At 39.3% G+C, this 17,228-nt stretch overlaps 1 protein-coding gene across 4 annotated transcripts in view; it reads right to left on the bottom strand.

Annotated features, from left to right (window-relative positions):
* Nucleotides 1–17,228, bottom strand: part of LOC129726956 (cAMP-dependent protein kinase catalytic subunit 1) — a 187,990-nt gene that overhangs the window by 56,918 nt on the left and 113,844 nt on the right. The window contains exon 3 of one of the 4 annotated variants that reach the window (XM_055684273.1): nt 10,235–10,580. The exons of the other annotated variants lie outside the window; for them this stretch is intronic. The gene's annotated coding sequence lies outside the window, so the exon portion shown is untranslated. The remainder of the gene's footprint in view (nt 1–10,234; nt 10,581–17,228) is intronic. 4 annotated transcript variants of the gene reach the window in all.

Genomic DNA, 17,228 nt, shown 5'->3' with positions numbered 1-17,228 from the left:
TCATCGACGCCGCGACTCAAGCTCAGACCAAACCGATACCCGGGATAACAATTAGACGGCGTCCTCCTACCAAGTGGTGGGACAAAGAGTGCTCTGAACTGTACGCGCGAAGGTCCTCGGCATATAAGGACTACCGAAAGTATGGCTCGGTTAAGCTGCTTCGAAGGTACGAGGTACTGGACAGGCAGATGAAGAGCTTAATGAAAGCGAAAAAACGCGGATACTGGCGGCGGTTTGTAAACGCGTTATCGAGGGAAACAGCGATGAGCACTCTTTGGGATACCGCCAGGCGCATGCGGAATCGTAACGTTTCGAATGAGAGCGAGGAGTATTCAGACCGCTGGATACTCGATTTTGCCAGAAAGGTCTGTCCGGACTCTGTACCGGAACAGAAGATTTTTCGCGACGCGTTTTCAGTAACTACGGAAGAGCCCCCATTTTCGATGTTGGAATTTTCAATGGCTCTCCTTTCGTGCAAAAATAAAGCTCCAGGGTTGGATAGAATTAAATTCAACTTGTTGAAGAATCTACCCGATTCTGCAAAAAGACGCTTGTTGAACTTGTTCAACAAGTTTCTTGAGCTAAACATTGTTCCGCACGACTGGAGGGAGATAAAAGTCATTGCTATTCAAAAACCCGGAAAACCTGCCTCTGATCACAATTCTTATAGGCCGATTGCTATGCTCTCCTGCATCCGGAAATTAATGGAGAAAATGATCCTCTTACGGTTAGACAAATGGGTCGAAACAAATGGTTTACTTTCAGATACTCAATTTGGCTTCCGCCGGGGCAAAGTAACGAACGATTGCCTAGCGTTGCTTTCTACTGAAATTCAACTCGCCTTTGCTCGAAAAGAGCAAATGGCTTCTGCATTCTTGGACATTAAGGGGGAATTTGACTCTGTCTCTGTAGAAGTTTTAACCGAGAAACTTCATTCGCAGGGACTTTCACCAAATTTGAATAATTTTTTGCTCAATTTGTTGTCAGAAAAGCATATGTATTTCTCACATGGTGATTCGACAACTTCCCGAATTAGTTACATGGGTCTTCCCCAGGGCTCATGTTTAAGCCCTCTCTTATATAATTCTTACGTTAATGACATCGATGAATGTCTTGCCAATTCATGCACGCTACGGCAACTTGCAGACGATAGCGTTGTATCCATTACTGGTAGCGAGGCTAGCGATCTGCAAGGACCATTGCAAGATACCTTAGACAATTTGTCTGAATGGGCTCTCAAGCTGGGTATCGAATTCTCTCCGGAGAAAACTGCGCTGGTCGTTTTTTCTAGGAAGCATAACCCAGCTCAGCTGCAGCTCCTACTAACGGGTAAAACGATCACTCAGGTTTTAGTCGCTAAATATCTCGGGGTCTGGTTCGACTCTAAATGCACCTGGGCTTGTCATATTAGGTATCTGACACAAAAATGCCAACAGAGGACTAATTTTCTTCGTACGATTACTGGAACTTGGTGGGGTGCTCACCCAAGAGACCTTCTAAGGTTATACCAAACAACGATACTGTCAGTTCTTGAATGCGGTTGTTTCTGCTTTCGCTCTGCTGCGAAAACACACATTATAAAACTAGAAAGAATACAATATCGTTGTTTGCGTATTGCCTTAGGTTGCATGCAGTCGACCCATACGATGAGTCTTGAAGTGCTAGCGGGTATTCTTCCGTTGAAACATCGTTTTTGGAATCTCTCTTACCGGTTACTTATTCGATGTACGATCATGAACCCATTAGTAATTGAAAATTTCGAGAGGTTGGTCGACCTTCAATCTCAATCCAGATTTATGACTTTATATTTTGACTATATGGCTCAAAATATTAATCCTTCTTCATACGATTCCTCCAATGTCGCACTTTTAAATACTTCTAATAATGCTATATTCTTCGACACCACCATGAAACAAGACATTTCTGGTATCCCGGATCAATTACGACCGCAAGAGATCCCTAAGATTTTTTCCGATAAGTTCAAACATGTTAGTTGTGATAAAAGGTTTTTCACTGACGGATCTAATCTAGATGAGTCCACTGGCTTCGGTGTTTTCCACGAAAATTTTACCGCCTCCTACAAACTCGATGCTCCTGCTTCCGTGTACGTCGCAGAACTTGCTGCTATTCAGTACTCCCTTGGGATCATCGAAACCCTACCCATAGACCACTACTTCATCTTCACAGACAGTCTCAGTGCCATTGAGGCTCTGCGATCGATGAAGACTGTGAAGCACACCCCGTATTTCCTGGGGAAAATACGTCGGTTTTTAAGTGCTTTAACAGATAAAAATTACCGGGTTACCTTAGCGTGGGTACCTTCTCATTGTTCCATTCCGGGCAATGAAAAGGCTGACTCTTTAGCTAAGGTGGGTGCTATTAATGGCGATATTTATAGTAGACCAATTGCTTATGATGAATTTTATAGTATTTTGCGTCAGAGAACACTCAATAGTTGGCAATTATCATGGGATACAGATGAACTGGGACGGTGGCTACATTCCATTTCTCCTAAGGTATCGACGAAAGCATGGTTCAAGGGGTTGGATGTAAGTCGGGACTTCATTCGAGTGATGTCAAGACTTATGTCCAATCACTACACGTTAAACACGCATCTCTTTCGTATAGGACTTGTGGACAGTAATCACTGCGTTTGTGGCGATGGCTACCACGACATCGAGCACGTTGTTTGGTCGTGTGCCGAATACTCTGATGTTAGATCCAAGCTAATAGATTCCCTTCGGGCCCGAGGAAGACAAGCAAATGTACCCGTTAGAGACATTTTGGGAAGTGGTGATCTCCAGTATATGTCAGAGCTATACTGTTTTTTGAAAAATGCGGATATTAAACTCTAAAATAAACGTTTTTTTGTATCTTATCAGATTACTCATCCTTCTTTCACTGAATGACTGGTGTACCTTGTGCTGGAGACACAAAAACTCGAAACCTGATTGGATACAGTGCTGTACCTGTTTCGAGATCACGATAATTCGGTGCAATGTGAAATGCAGTGTAATACATGTGCGAAAATTTATTCACTAGTAATTAGAAATTAGTTTATATTTATCTTAGAATAGTTATAGTTAATAATTACTTAATAATACAAACAAACTCAAGCTCCCAACCCAACAACCCCCAACCAGAAATCTGTAAAACCATACTAACCCCAGTAAATCGGGTGTAGCGATGACTCCCTCTAACAAGTTTGTTTTTACCCTGTAAAAATAAAATGTATTGTAAACACTGCTCCGTCAAGCTAACGCAAATGAGCTAGAAAATAAACAACTTTAAAACTAAAAACAAAAAGTGCTACTTGTAGTACTTTACATAACGAATTTTAGAGATATAGCTCAAATAATACATCAAGAATTGCTAAAATTTCAACTTTTCTGAAAACTGTTCCGCCCCTTGGTGACCAAGGGGTCAACAAATTCGATCAAACAAAACTGGCATTTATATTTTTTCTCTATTTCTAATAACTATGTGCATTTATATCAAATTTGAAAGACCTTGTGCACCTAGTGGCCTAGTTCCAGGGAGAATTGCTCATATGAGCAGTTCCGAGATCTTATCGAGCTAAACCTACTGGTATATTGCACACTTGTATCTTAGTCCACGAGTAGATTTTCTTAGCGATGTGGATTTTGAGCTGTTGTCTTTTTTTTTTGTTGAAAGCGCTAAACCCTTAAACTAGGGCATTAAATAGGTTTTAACTCTTTTCTCCCACGGCAGATTTTTTTGGCCCCATAGTAACTTTTTCTCGTCTCATCGAGACCTTTCGAACCATGCATAACACATTGATATACACCAGAATACCAAGCTTCATACATTTTTGCTCAGTCTCCTTTCATGGCACGTCTGTTCTACGGTGATACCTTTGTTCACGTTCGTACCTGAAAAACCATTTGAACATTGATTAAATAAATACATTGACAAAATTAAGTGAAAATTGAACAGAATTGGATATTTACATTTCAAACAAGTTCTAGATAGTTTAACTGTCTATCTAAGAACATTCTTACTTCAGCAGCCTAGAGCCGTGATGGCTCGTGCCGTATCGAGAATTTTCTCCCATTCTACTCGGTCCTGGGCTACTCGTCGCCAATTTCCTAGACGTCTCGATACTCGCAGATCCGCTTCAACCTGGTCAAGCCATCTAGCACGTTGGGCCCCTTTATTGCTGGTGCCAGTGGGGTCCTTGAAAAGAACCGATTATACCGCACTGTCGTTCGGCATTCTCGCGACAGGCCCGGCCCATCGTAGCTTCCCGACCTTCGTCAGATGTGCAATGGGAATCTCTCCAAGTAATGTCTGCAGCTCGTGGTTCATACGCCTACGCCACTCTCCACTTTCGGTTTGTTCTCCACCAAATATTGTCCGCAACACTTTCCGTTCAAATGCGGCCAGTGCGCGTATGTCCTCTGGGAGCAACGTCACGGTTTCGAGTCCATAGAGAACTACGGGTCTAATTAGGGTTTTGTACATCGACAGTTTCGTGTGGCGGCGTATGCTCCTGGATCGAAGCGTCCTGCGAAGGGCAAAGTAGGCTCGATTTCCATCTTGAATACGTCGTTGAACCTCCTTACTTGTGTTATTGTCGGCGGTTACCAGAGATCCCAAGTATACGAACTCCTCTACCACTTCGAGTTCGTCGCCGTCCATGACCACCGTCCATGAGAGGCGAATGTTAGTTTCTTTCGAGTCTCTTCCTTTCATATACTTGGTTCTCGACGCATTTATTTCTAGTCCAATTCTTCTAAGAACCTAACTTGATAAAAATCTAGATATTGTGGACTGGTTTTTACAAACTTTCCATATCGCTGATCCCCTGAAAAATTTTCTACTGGCATTTCTACCAACAGTTAGAACGTTTTATAGCATTTGTAAAAGGGCCCCTTCTCGTTACGATTGTATCCTTCGATAGCTAAATCACCGATAAGGGTCGTAGGTTCAATCAATGTTTTACAGTGGAGGCACAGTCAAACAGACGTGCCAGTCGATGACGATTTCATCGACCAGAAAAATAATGATAATTTTGAAATTTTGCTCAGTGGGCAATAATGCCGTTAGAGTCGCTATAAGCAAGCGTTTGTTTTCATTATCAAAGACAAAAACCATCAGTAATGCCACTTGTGTTGATTTAAGCAAGCGTGCACACCCATTAGCAAAGACAAAAACCGTTTTACGAAAATAAGTTAGTAGGCGATAAGCTCACACGGTGGCGCATGAGTGTAACGTTCCGAATAAGGACGAAGATTTCCAGGATTTTTGTTCGAAGAGGCGCGTCTGTTTGTCTGTGGTGGAGGCATTCCATGAAAAATATCTAAAAATAAATATTTTTTCAGGATGTCCTTTCCGATTTCGCTGAAACTTTACACAGTTGTTTCCAGTTGATAAAGAGGTCATTCTACACTATCAGTTCTTCATGTAGATTCACGACTGCTGTGTTAGAAGGGACTATCCAAAAATGTGACTGATGAATAAAATATTTTGTATCAGAAAAACGAATTGTTTGATTGAGCAAAGTTGTAGGTAATAAAATTGCGATTTTAAAAAAAATATATAAACCGTACATTTTTTTTCTGAGTCAAACATTCTAAATTGTCACAAGGCGTCGTACACTCACCCCCTAAAATTACGTAACGCTGATCAGCCTGACTTACATAACTGTCTCTACTACCCCCCCTCCCCCCACGTAACAACAAGTAACGCTGTTTCAACCCCCCCCCCCTTCATGCGTTACGTAATTTGTGTAGGACGCCCAAAATCTAAAATATCTTAAAAAGTACCTTTTTTAAAAATTTAATTTTTCTATCTCTACTACTATCTGCCAAAATTTGGTGATGGTAAAATGAAGAACAAAAAAGTTATGAACGTTTGAATATTTTATCATTTTCACTCAAAACTTATTTTTGAGGATTTTTTTCTGTTGTTGTTAGAAATTATCGCTAAGAGCATGATATAAATCCAACGTGCTGTTTTTGTGGTAAAATAAACTATTTGATCGATTATACCTGCCATGCGATCATACCTACCTATTATTTCCCAGCCAAATAGCTGCTATAACTACACGCAAAAGATTAACTTATTACTCGGAGAGTAATTAAAAAATAATTTCCTTCGTGTAACAAATCTGTTACTTTACAAGTACTAAAATTCTTCTCTTGTTGAGTAACAACCCTTACTGTCATATAATTTGCACATGTTGCAAGTTCACGAGTATCTAATAATAACCGTTACAACTATTTGCAAAACTTTTACTCACTATTTGAAAAGGTAAATGAAAAATTATCCTCATCTTCAGTCGATTTACAACACACAATGTCGTGACTTAAATTAGTAAGATCTGCAATTTAGAAAATTGACAGTATTATTCAAAGTCATTGCTGAATTTCATTTTCATAACAATATCAGTTGTAAATGTTATACCTGCTTGAACAGCCTCGTACATCGACTACCTAAATCAATATTGGCTGACACGAGAGGCTTGTTGCTGTTTGAATTCGAAATATTACCTAAAACTGACACTGACACTTGCTAGTGAAATGCCTGGTGGTGCCTTAGCAGGATTAATTGCTTTTAATTTGTTGTTTTCTAAATTTGAAATATTACCTACAGACACACTAGCTACAGGAAATGCTCAAAAAGCGCGAAACTTTATTACGTTTTGGTTATTGGCATCTTAGCAGTAGCAACAACTATACATAACACAGTTTTGAAGTGAATAAATAAGTGGTTAAGTGATATAACTGTTGGTGTTAAGGTCCAGTAAACAACATGAACAACACTACGTACAAAATTAAATGTATTCGATCATTTGATGGTAAAAAGCGTCGAAGGAGCTGCGGCAACTATCGGATAATAATATCCAAAATTTGAAAGCGATAAAGTATTCCAAGTCATCGCAACTAACTAACGAGTTTCGTATTTGTACGTCATGTCGTCTGATTGTAGAGAAACTAGCTCTCTCTACCCGTGTATCGAAGAATGTGCTGCCAAGAGCTCGGAGATGACAACAACTGCGATATTGCCTGATGTATCTAGTTTTGAAAGCCTTACAACCAGGCCCGGATTTGAGAGGGGGGGGGGAGGGGCAAATGCAATGCCCCGGGCCTCCCGATTTAAGGGGCCCCGCTAGTCCTGGGGCGACCTTTTTGCCTTTCTCCTAGAAAGGTATAGCAATCACTGGAAAAACCAAAGGTATTAAAGTGGTCCCAATGGCCGAATGTCATATACCACTCGACCCCTTTCGACGAACTAAGCATTTTCGGTATGTATGTATGTATGTGTGTGTATGTGCAACTTTTTTCTCACTCACTTTTCTCAGAGATGGCTGAACCGAAGTAAACATATTGACTTTCTTCTAACGATCACCGGCTAATTAAAAGGTAGCAAAGTGATCTAAATGGCCGAATGTCATATACTACTAGACTCAGTTCGACGAGTCGAGCATTTTCTGCATGTATGCATGCATAGGTGTACATGCATACATCTCTACTACCCCCCTCCCCCCTACGTAACAATAAGTAACGCAGACTCAACCCCCCTCCCCTTTTCATGCGTTACGTAATTTGTATACGACGCCTTACTGTTTTACTTTTTTTACGTTAATCCAAACTAGAACTCTTGGGACATCTAGCTGGAGGAAAGGTTACGATTCATTGGTTTGAATATCGATTAAGAGGCAGCTTAAGCAATAAAAATCTTTTATTTTCTACGAAGTTTTGTGCATTAAAAAATGGCGACTTTCGGTTTCAGGAAAATAACCTAAAGTGATATTTGGCCAACAATTGCAATACTTTCGAAAGTGGAACTCCATACGTCATTTTGAAATCCAAAATGGTGACTTCCAGTTTTTGTAAATTAGCCCAAAATCACAAAATACTACAAGGTATACAGCCCTAAGGGTTGTATGAAATGGTGACGTAGGACTAAATGTATATATTATATCGTCAGTTGAATTCAATACTGGCACAACTTAAAATTTTGCAGTTTTGAGTTTTTAATGGCAAACGATGCGGTTTCGTTACGAGTTTCATCTCACAAAGACCCGTTTCAAAATTTACAAAAAATCCAGAGTTCAAAGCAGATGTGCCTTTATAGCACAGATCTAAAATATCTCTAAAAAGACGGAAAATCGAGGTTACAACTTATATAACTTGCTTATTACATGCACTTTGAGTCAATCATGTTTAATAAAAATAGGAAGTCCTAAAATTGGATTTTTCCACGAAAATGAAAAATATAATTTTTGACACAAATTTTTAAATGCGTTTTTCTCGAAACTATGAATTTTGAGTTGTGCCAGTATTGACTTCAACTAACGATATGCAGCGATAAACTGCTCATCAATATGAGCGGTAGTGTTGCCTCGCTTATATTTGATGGTCGTTATTGTAAAACTAACGATGCATGAATACATGAAAATTTCACATTAGTAGCAGTTGCGAAAATTCTCATAACTCTTATCTTCAAGCATCTATAGTTCTGAAAAGAACCGATTTCATAATCTTCAGTTAGAAATTCGTGCTACAGAACGCTGATGATCGCACCATCGGTAGCATTGAATATTTTGCTTAACCGCGCATAATAAAATTTGCTCACCGCTGTGCCCTCCAGTAGCTGTGCCAGCTTAATATTCTGCAGCGTACGATGGTAACTGTTGCTGCCGTATGCAAAATAAAGGTAAGGTGTTCCGCAGTGCCTGGAAGATGACTCGTATGCAGCTCTCGTTTCTCAATGTCGCGTACCTCTAACAGCTATACCCCATTCGCTATTGTGTGACAAACTAGACTGAAGCTGAATTTTCTACGCGCAGTCTTTTGTATCGAGTTCAGCGTAGATTTTTGCCATGAGGGCGTGACCACGCAGTTTCGAGAAAGACAAACGGAACAAAACACTTTGTTGAGTCAAAATATGTAGGCAGTGGAATTTATTTCGTCCATGTTATTGTTATCTGTGCTCGGGAAGCAAGCCAATAACGAGCGCAATGTATGGTAAAGCTTGACCTTGGAACTTTTCACCCTTTTTCACCATTAAGCAGTAAAGCAACAATGTTAAACATTATATCAAACAATTGTTACACATATTATCTATCCACCGACATATAAATGACTAAGATGCATTAAGTCGTTCGCTTGCTATAATCGTTTGAAATCTGACGCAACGTTTGCCAGTTTCATTTTCAATTTCACAAAATGTAATCTAGTATAGAAAACAAAGACGTAGTCCTACGTCCAATATGGGTATTCCGGTTCTGTGCGTTCTCGGAGTATTGAAGTACTTAAAGTGATGTTGAAAGTATAAGCTGTGAATTATATTTTTGAAGTGAGTTGAGCTAATGCAGCAATGAAATATAAAAATAATCTATCTTTGAAACCATTGATCCCGAGCATCGCCGGGAACGTTCAACTAGTTCGAACTATAATACTACTATTGTACTATTGAAAATTGTCAAGCCTTGTCAAAACGCTAAATTTGACCTCAGATTGGTCTAGAAAGCTGGCGTTTAAAATACATGAGCCGTCTAGTTATGAGTGTTAAAACAGCTTTTCACTGTGTTATCTATCACAAGAAATACCTTATTCGCACTGATAATGCAAAGAAGTGATTGGCATCTTATCCGATATTGAGTTAAACAGCAAATTGTCTTTTTCAGGATGAAATAAATACCTAATTGAAGAGTTATTATTATCTCTTGAGTTAACCCTCTAGTGCCCAAGTTAATTTCTAAACGGGCTTCGGTAAAATCACTATGAATCATTATAAACACTTTTTAAGTACATATTGAAGCTTTTCACAACTTCGGCTGAAGCCCGCCAAATGGCGGTATTGGGCACTAGAGGGTTAATTTACACCTTCGAATTTGGAACACTTATAAATTTGACTTCATCTCCGTGTCTCAGAACGTACTGAATTATATTTCTTTTTCAGTAATAAGCACAACACCCGAACAGCTTTTATTATCTGCTTAAAAATTAAGTTATCGCATAATCAAACCTTAAAAAAAGTCAAACCCTAATATGACAAGCAACCATATTATTGTAAATGGCCAATCCTTGTTGAAGCGTAAGTTTCGATTAATCTGATTGGCCGTTATATGATTGCTTTCCCAAGCACGGTCGACAGAATTATAGACCTAGTAATTCGGAATGTACTATTTTGCCCATATAAGCACCTGTTTCAGCCGAAACTAATCTTATTAGTTCTAGAAAGCGACTACTAAAATCCTTACCTAACAGCAGCAACTGTGGCAGCGGAAACATCAGCAGCAGCAGTTGTATCAGCAGCGATATTGGGGCCAGCTGGTGCGGCGGCACTTTCTCTAATAGAAGCTACCTTTTACAGTAGCGAGCAGCATCAGTAGTAGGTACATTAGCAGGCACTTCCTCTAATGAAAAGTTGGCGTATTTTGACAACACACAAACGTTTTGGAATGCTGGCTTTCGAAGTATATGGACTGCCGAGTTTTCAGCTTTCAACTGTGATATCAGAAAAATGCCTTAATCTCCTCTGTCGGGGTAGCACACAGATGCGATTAACATTTTTTTTTCTTCATCTAATGCGATTGCCATTATATCCTATATGAGATTGAACAACAACAGTCCTTAACAGTTATTGAGACAACAAACAAATTATTGAAGATTTATTATTTTCACGTTTTGTGCGGGAATTAAAAGTAAAATGATATTTAACTTGTTTGCGTTGGATACCCAAGCGGCACTTGCAACATGTTTTCAAATGAGGCTACTCAATATTTGTTGTTTTAAAACTTTTTTAACGGTGCAAGAAACTTTTCCGGTTACTCTGAAGAAATTTAAAAGAATTGAGCAACATTTTATTTTTATTTATTTCGTCAAGCAAATGTAGACTACAGCTATAATAATACAATGTTTTCTTATATTCTATACATTATTTCCAGTAGTTAGTCGTTTTTTTATTTGATTTCTGCCCATGGTGATGTCGATATTTTCGCAGTGCTGATTATAGTTACGCATCATGCGATTTACTGGGCCATTTTTTGAGTAGTTAGTTCTGTGAGTTTTCCGAAAATATTTTACGATTTCTTAATTGACGACTGGGTGCATAAAAATTTAGTTGTGATAATAATTTAGTAGATTGCACGCGTTGAGAAATAATGTTATTGATAAAATAAAGCATTGAAAGTTCGCGGCGTTCTTTAAGTGCTTGTATGTCTATAAGCATACAGCGTGCTTCATATGATGGTAAGGGAAATGCTGTTCAATTTAGCTTACGAAGCGCGTACAAAAGAAATTGTTTTTGGACAGATTCAATGCGTTCTTCATGTGTGACAATATATGGATTCCATACAATGCTACAATATTCCAGAATTGGTCGGACGTATGTAATATACAATAGTTTGATTGTATATGGGTCTTGAAAATTGTGGCCGAAGCGTTTTATAATGCCCAGCATACTATTTGCTTTGTTTATTATTGTGTTATAATGTTCTATGAATGTAAGTTTGGAGTCTAAGACTACGCCTAGGTCCCTTACGATTTTGCATTTTTCTACTAGTTGGTTTCCTAAGAAAATGTTTGTAGGTGGTGTTACTGTTTTTCTGCTGAAGGCTATTGAATTACATTTTTTAATGTTGAGTTGTAATAGACTTTTGTTGCACCAAGTGTAGAATACATTAATTTCATTCTGGAACATTTCGAAGTCTTCTGCATTGGTTATTTCTATAAAGAGCTTCATGTCGTCAGCATATACAAGCACATGTATTGACTTAAGAAGAAAGGAAATGTCATTTACGTATAATATAAAAAGAAGAGGGCCCAGGTGAGAACCTTGAGGAACCCCATAAGTTACTTCTATTGGGTTTGAAAAGGAATTTTGAAAGCGGACTATTTGTGTTCGATTTGATAAGTATGACTGCAGTCATTCCAAAAATTTTGTTTCAGTTCCGTATTTTTCGAGCTTGAAGAGCAATAAAGGTATGTCGATTCTGTCAAATGCCTTGCTAAAGTCCGTATAAAGAGCTTCTACGTGGTTGCCGTTGTCCATTACAGTCAAAATGAAAGTTATGAATTCCAAAAGATTTGTGGTAGTTGATCGGCCTTTGTAAAAGCCGTGCTGTTGAGTTGTAATTTGGTATTTTACTTGCTGAAAGATTTTTTCATTGATTATTGATTCAAATAATTTTGGAATGCATGAAATAATTGCAATTCCACGATAATTACGAATGTCAGATTTAGCGCCAGATTTGAAAATTGGCACTAAATATGAGGTTTTCCAGAGTTCTGGAAAAATTCCATTCTTCAGAGACATATTGAAGAGGTATAGTAAAGGTGTAGATAGTTCTTCTGCCAAGTTTTTTACAAAATTGAAGCTATTCTGTCAGGTCCAGGACCTTTCGTAGCGTCTAAATTTTTAAGTGCGTTCTGAATTTAAAATTCAGATATTTGATTGACAGATAAAGAATTCGAATATTCAGGAAAATACGAGGAATATTCGCGGCTGCGGTCTGTTTCTTCAAATGTGGTGTACATTTCTTGACAAAAGTAGCAAAATAGACTACATATTTCATTACTAGTGTGTCCTACATTACTGTCAAGATGCATTCGTGATGGAAAGTTGTTACTTTTTAGTTTGGTTTTTACGTAATTGAAGAAGTTCTTAGGGCAAGACTTGATCTGATGTTCGATTTTACGGTTATGTTCTTCATGTGCAATTTAAATGGCTGCGTCAAGTTGACAGCAAATTTCTTTGTAATTTTGAAGATTTTCGCTATTGTTGTCTTTTTTGTATGTTTTATGTGCTTTTTGTTTTCTATTTGTTAGGTTCTTCAATTGTGGATTAAACCACACAGGCTATTAGTTGGTGTTCGTTCGTCTTCTTCTTTTTAGTGGTACATTTTCTGATATAATTTGATTAATTATTTCATAAAATTTAGGTACTTCTTCGTTTACATTTCCTTCTTTACAAATCATACTACGCCAATTTATTATGCGTAGTCTAGGTTTGACTAGTTCGAAGTCAGTTTTGTGGTATTCCGGTACATCCTCGTACTCGCAGTCGCTAGGGTACGAAGTGTTATCATTACTATTGAATATTCAATTGCTGTGTGAAATGCTTCATTTTTCCAGATTGGAGTCAATGATGCATCTATGTACACAGAAGTCTTCAAGTGCAGTTTGTGAATAATAGGTCTAAATATGCATTTTGTTTATTTCTGACATGATTGATTTAATATAGACCGAGTTCTGAGGATTTGCCAAAAAGATACTGCAGTGCTTCGTTTTCGCCTACGACTGGTAGTAAGATAGATTCATTTTCAATGTCTACAATAAAGTCTGCATTACGTTGGTTGAAGTCACCATAGACATGCAGTTTTACTTCTGGTTTCATGTTAGACATAATAGATTCTAAAGTTTTGAAAAATGATTCATATGAATGTTTATGAGCATGTTCCGGTGGAAAGTACACGGAACAGAAGATATGTTCTTCACCAGCAATAAATGCTTTGGCCCATACATGTTCAAATTCTTTATATTTGTCGGATATTATTTCTTCAGAAGTAAAGTCTGCATTAATGGCAATGAGGACTCTACCGCCTGACTTTTTTCGACTGGTAGAGAAATTCCGGTCGTGCCGGAATACATTATAAATGTTTCCAAATACTTCTTCGCTTCTTACGCTTTCGTCCCAGCTACTTTCAGTTCCTTAAATTATTTTTAAAGATGATGACAATATGTTTTGCTGAATTTCTTTCATTTTGCTTGGGCTTTTCATGCGATTGAAATTCTGACAGTAGATAAGAATTTCAGTCGCATTCTGTCGAGGAAGCTGTTGTGAATTTGAAGAAGTTTTTAAAAAAGTATTAAGATTACAATTAGTTTTTTTTTTTTTCTTCAGCAGAGGATGTCAGTCTATTTGAAGGTTCAGTATTCTGTTCAGAATGCGAAAAATGTCCAGGTGTGCTTACGTTAATACTTGCCAGATGGGGCGTCCTTACTTGTAAAATTTTTTGGTGCTTTCACGTAATTGCTGTAGACGCTTGGTTCGTTGACTTGTCAGACAATTCTTATATGACAGCAAGTCGGCTTCGGCTTCGAGTGGTGTGAGTCCATATTCCTGATGAACTTCGATGAAAATGTTCCATAGATGGTCGAGAGATGTGGGAAGGCCTTCCGATGCTAGGAGCATTCTGATGCTGGTTGGCGTTAGCCCTTCTACACATACTGATGACGGTTGGTCGTTCATGAATGCCAGGTACAAGCGCGCTACTTTCATTATATGCGAGTCGCGAAGTCTTGCTTTTAAAAAGCGCCCGTCGCCGTTTGTTGATTGCTGCGTTAAACGCACTATAGGAGGCTGCATTGGATCAAGCACGAATTGGCTGTTGCGCGGTGATGATGATGATGAAGGTGTACTATTGTTGTTGATGCTGCTGTTTTTTCTGTCTGGTCATTAAAAGTCTTGTAGCGGGGGCCTAGTGTGGTTGGTAACGTCTCCGCCAACCACGCTCGACGCCTGGGTTCGAATCCTACCGCCGACATAGGTGTCGATGGTTGTGAGGTGGCGTGATCCACTCACAACAAACCCAACTGGTCTAGATTCAATCCTAGCCGACACCGGGAGATTTTCTGAGGCGAAAAATCTCTGGGATCACACCTTCCATCGCATGAGGAAGTAAAGCCGTTGGCGCCGGTCCGTTAATAAACGGGTCGTGAGTTAGGGTCCTGGGTGTGGAGTCGCCTCCCTGGGCGTCGGTAATTGGCCACAACAGTGGCGGAACTAGACCGACGGAAAATAAGCGAGAATAAAAAAAAAAATTAAAAGTCTTTTCAGTTCGGTACGGGTTGATAGTTTCGCCTTTTTGAAAATTGATGAATTTTGTTCTAATGTCCTTATTTTGTTGTCCAGAGAATTGTACGCGTGCTGCGGCCAATAATTCCTTGTCAAGAGGCAAAAGTGAAGGTGGTGTGTTGCGCTGCGTGATGGTTCCAGTTTCGTTGCTGTTGCTGTTACTGTAGGTAATGATATTGTTGTTGCTACTGTTGTTGTTATTTATGCGGATGTTACTGTTGTTTCTGCTACTAATAATGTTATTATTGTTGTTGGTACTAGAGTTGTGATTGAAAGGTTGATTGTGCTGCCTCCGTTGCTTTCGCCTTGATTTGGCTTTGTCTTCCTTTTTTTCTTGCAGACGACGTAAACGCTGCTTTGCGTCGTATTGTGACCAGTCACATTTCCATATTTTTTTTCTTCCAATGAAGCGCCAGCCAGAAGTTGATTCATTATTGCTGACAAAGTTCTGATGAGCTTGCAGTGGGATAGACGATGAGTGCGTTTCCAGCGGGACATTGACGGGTGCAGTTATTTTTTTTTTGCCATTTCTTCCATGTGAGACTTAACGTCACGCGTAAGGGCAGCACGAGATTCAGCTAAGTCATTTTTTAGGGCAGTGATTATTATTATTATTATTATTATTATTATTATTATTATTATTATTATTATTATTATTATTATTATTATTATTTATTTCTCCCATTTATCTGACCAACGTCTTAATAAATATTACAATATTAGAGTTAAGTTCATAAAATGTTCGTTGTTTTAATCTTCTGCACGATTTTATTCACGGATTCGTTGAAGTCAAACAAGTGCTCAACACAAGCAAATGCTCTTACACAGGCGGTGACGGGCTCATTATAACCGAACGATGTGCGATGAAAAGGGGTCAGCAGAAATCCAGTTGAACGCAGAGCGCGTTGTGATGCACGAAAGTTCACGAGAGACAAAAGCTTCGGTGAGTCGATTTCTCCATGGAGTAATTTAGCTATAAACACAGCTTGATGCAATCGGCGACGGTGCTCAAGTGTATCAATTCCGATCAAGCGGCAGCGATCTGGATACGGAGGTAGGTTAGCAGGATCACGCCAGGGGAGCTCACGTAATGCAATACGGACGAAGCGTTTTTGGATACGCTCAATCCGCAAGTTCCAAGTAAGTTGGTGAGGAAACCAAACCAGATTGCAGTTCTCGACTAGTGGGCGTACTAATGAACAATAAAGCGCTCTCTTAGGCAGTGCGGATCATTAAAATCACGGGCGAGTTTAGATATGAAACCAAGCTGGCGTGTAGCTTTCGAAATTATCGTTGCGTGATGTAGGTGGAATGTAAGTTTAGTGTCAAGAAGAACACCTAGATCCCTTACATGATCAACCCTCCTCAGTTCCAATCCGTCGATGCGATAGTCGAAGATAACAGGGTTTAAAATACTTAATTAATGTAGGGATTAATTTATTGATTGAGCCTGTCGTTGAATTTGTAGTTGATGTTATTGTTGCTACTGCTGCTGTTGCTGCCGATTTGGCCACCGCTTCAACAGCTGATGTGGTGTCCGAAGGTGTGTCGAAAAATGATGATATTGTATTTTTAATTTCAGCTGTACTGGCTTCGTTGCTGCTGGCAATGCTAGAAATGCTTCGGTTTATTTCTCCAAGCATTTTTTCTGCATGCGCCCCGACTGCCGCTGTGGTGTCCGTAGGTGCGTCGGGAAGCGAGGATATTTTATTTTTTATTTCTGTGGCCCTGGCATAGTTGTTGCTAGAAATGTTATGTTTGATAGAATGTAGGGTTTTTTTTTTCTATTTCCTCGAGCGAGTCGACGTGGGTCTTGCTGAGTGTTTGATAATTTGTGAGCAATTTATGGTTTGTTTCCATCGATTTGCCAATATTTTCTGCAATGTTTTGTTAAGCCTTCAGGTTGAGTTCGGTCTCGAATCTCTCCTGACAGTCCTGGCATAGTGGCAGCATAAAGGTGCGGAGGATTTCCTCGTGGTTCCTCTGAGCACCTATGCACGCAGCATAGAAAGTGCGGTTGCAAGTTTCATGACAACGCCAGAGGAAGTGGCTGTCGCTTTGGGCACAGTTAATTATTCCACACTTCATTGAACTATTTCACTCGCGTCGAAAATAAGTAAACGTAGCACGAGCACGAAAAAAAATAAACTACGTAAAAGGCTGATGCGCGTTTATCACGTGGTCGGTTAAAAAATGTTTATAAAGAAAAAGTTAAATTATAAAAATGTGTGCTAAAGCGCAGCAAATGCGCCTCCGAACTCTACGACGGTTCGACGTTTTGGGCCAGAAAACCAGAGCTTACTTTCCAGGATTTTCGGCTGCGGAAATTGGTTCAGTAAAACTACACATATTTACAGACGCCAGTGAGGATGCCTTTGCATGCTGTGCATATTTCA

The sequence above is a fragment of the Wyeomyia smithii genome, chromosome 3 (genome assembly GCF_029784165.1).
Source record: "Wyeomyia smithii strain HCP4-BCI-WySm-NY-G18 chromosome 3, ASM2978416v1, whole genome shotgun sequence".
In the NCBI taxonomy this organism is placed as follows: domain Eukaryota; kingdom Metazoa; phylum Arthropoda; class Insecta; order Diptera; family Culicidae; genus Wyeomyia; species Wyeomyia smithii.
This window is presented reverse-complemented; position numbering and strand designations above follow the sequence as displayed.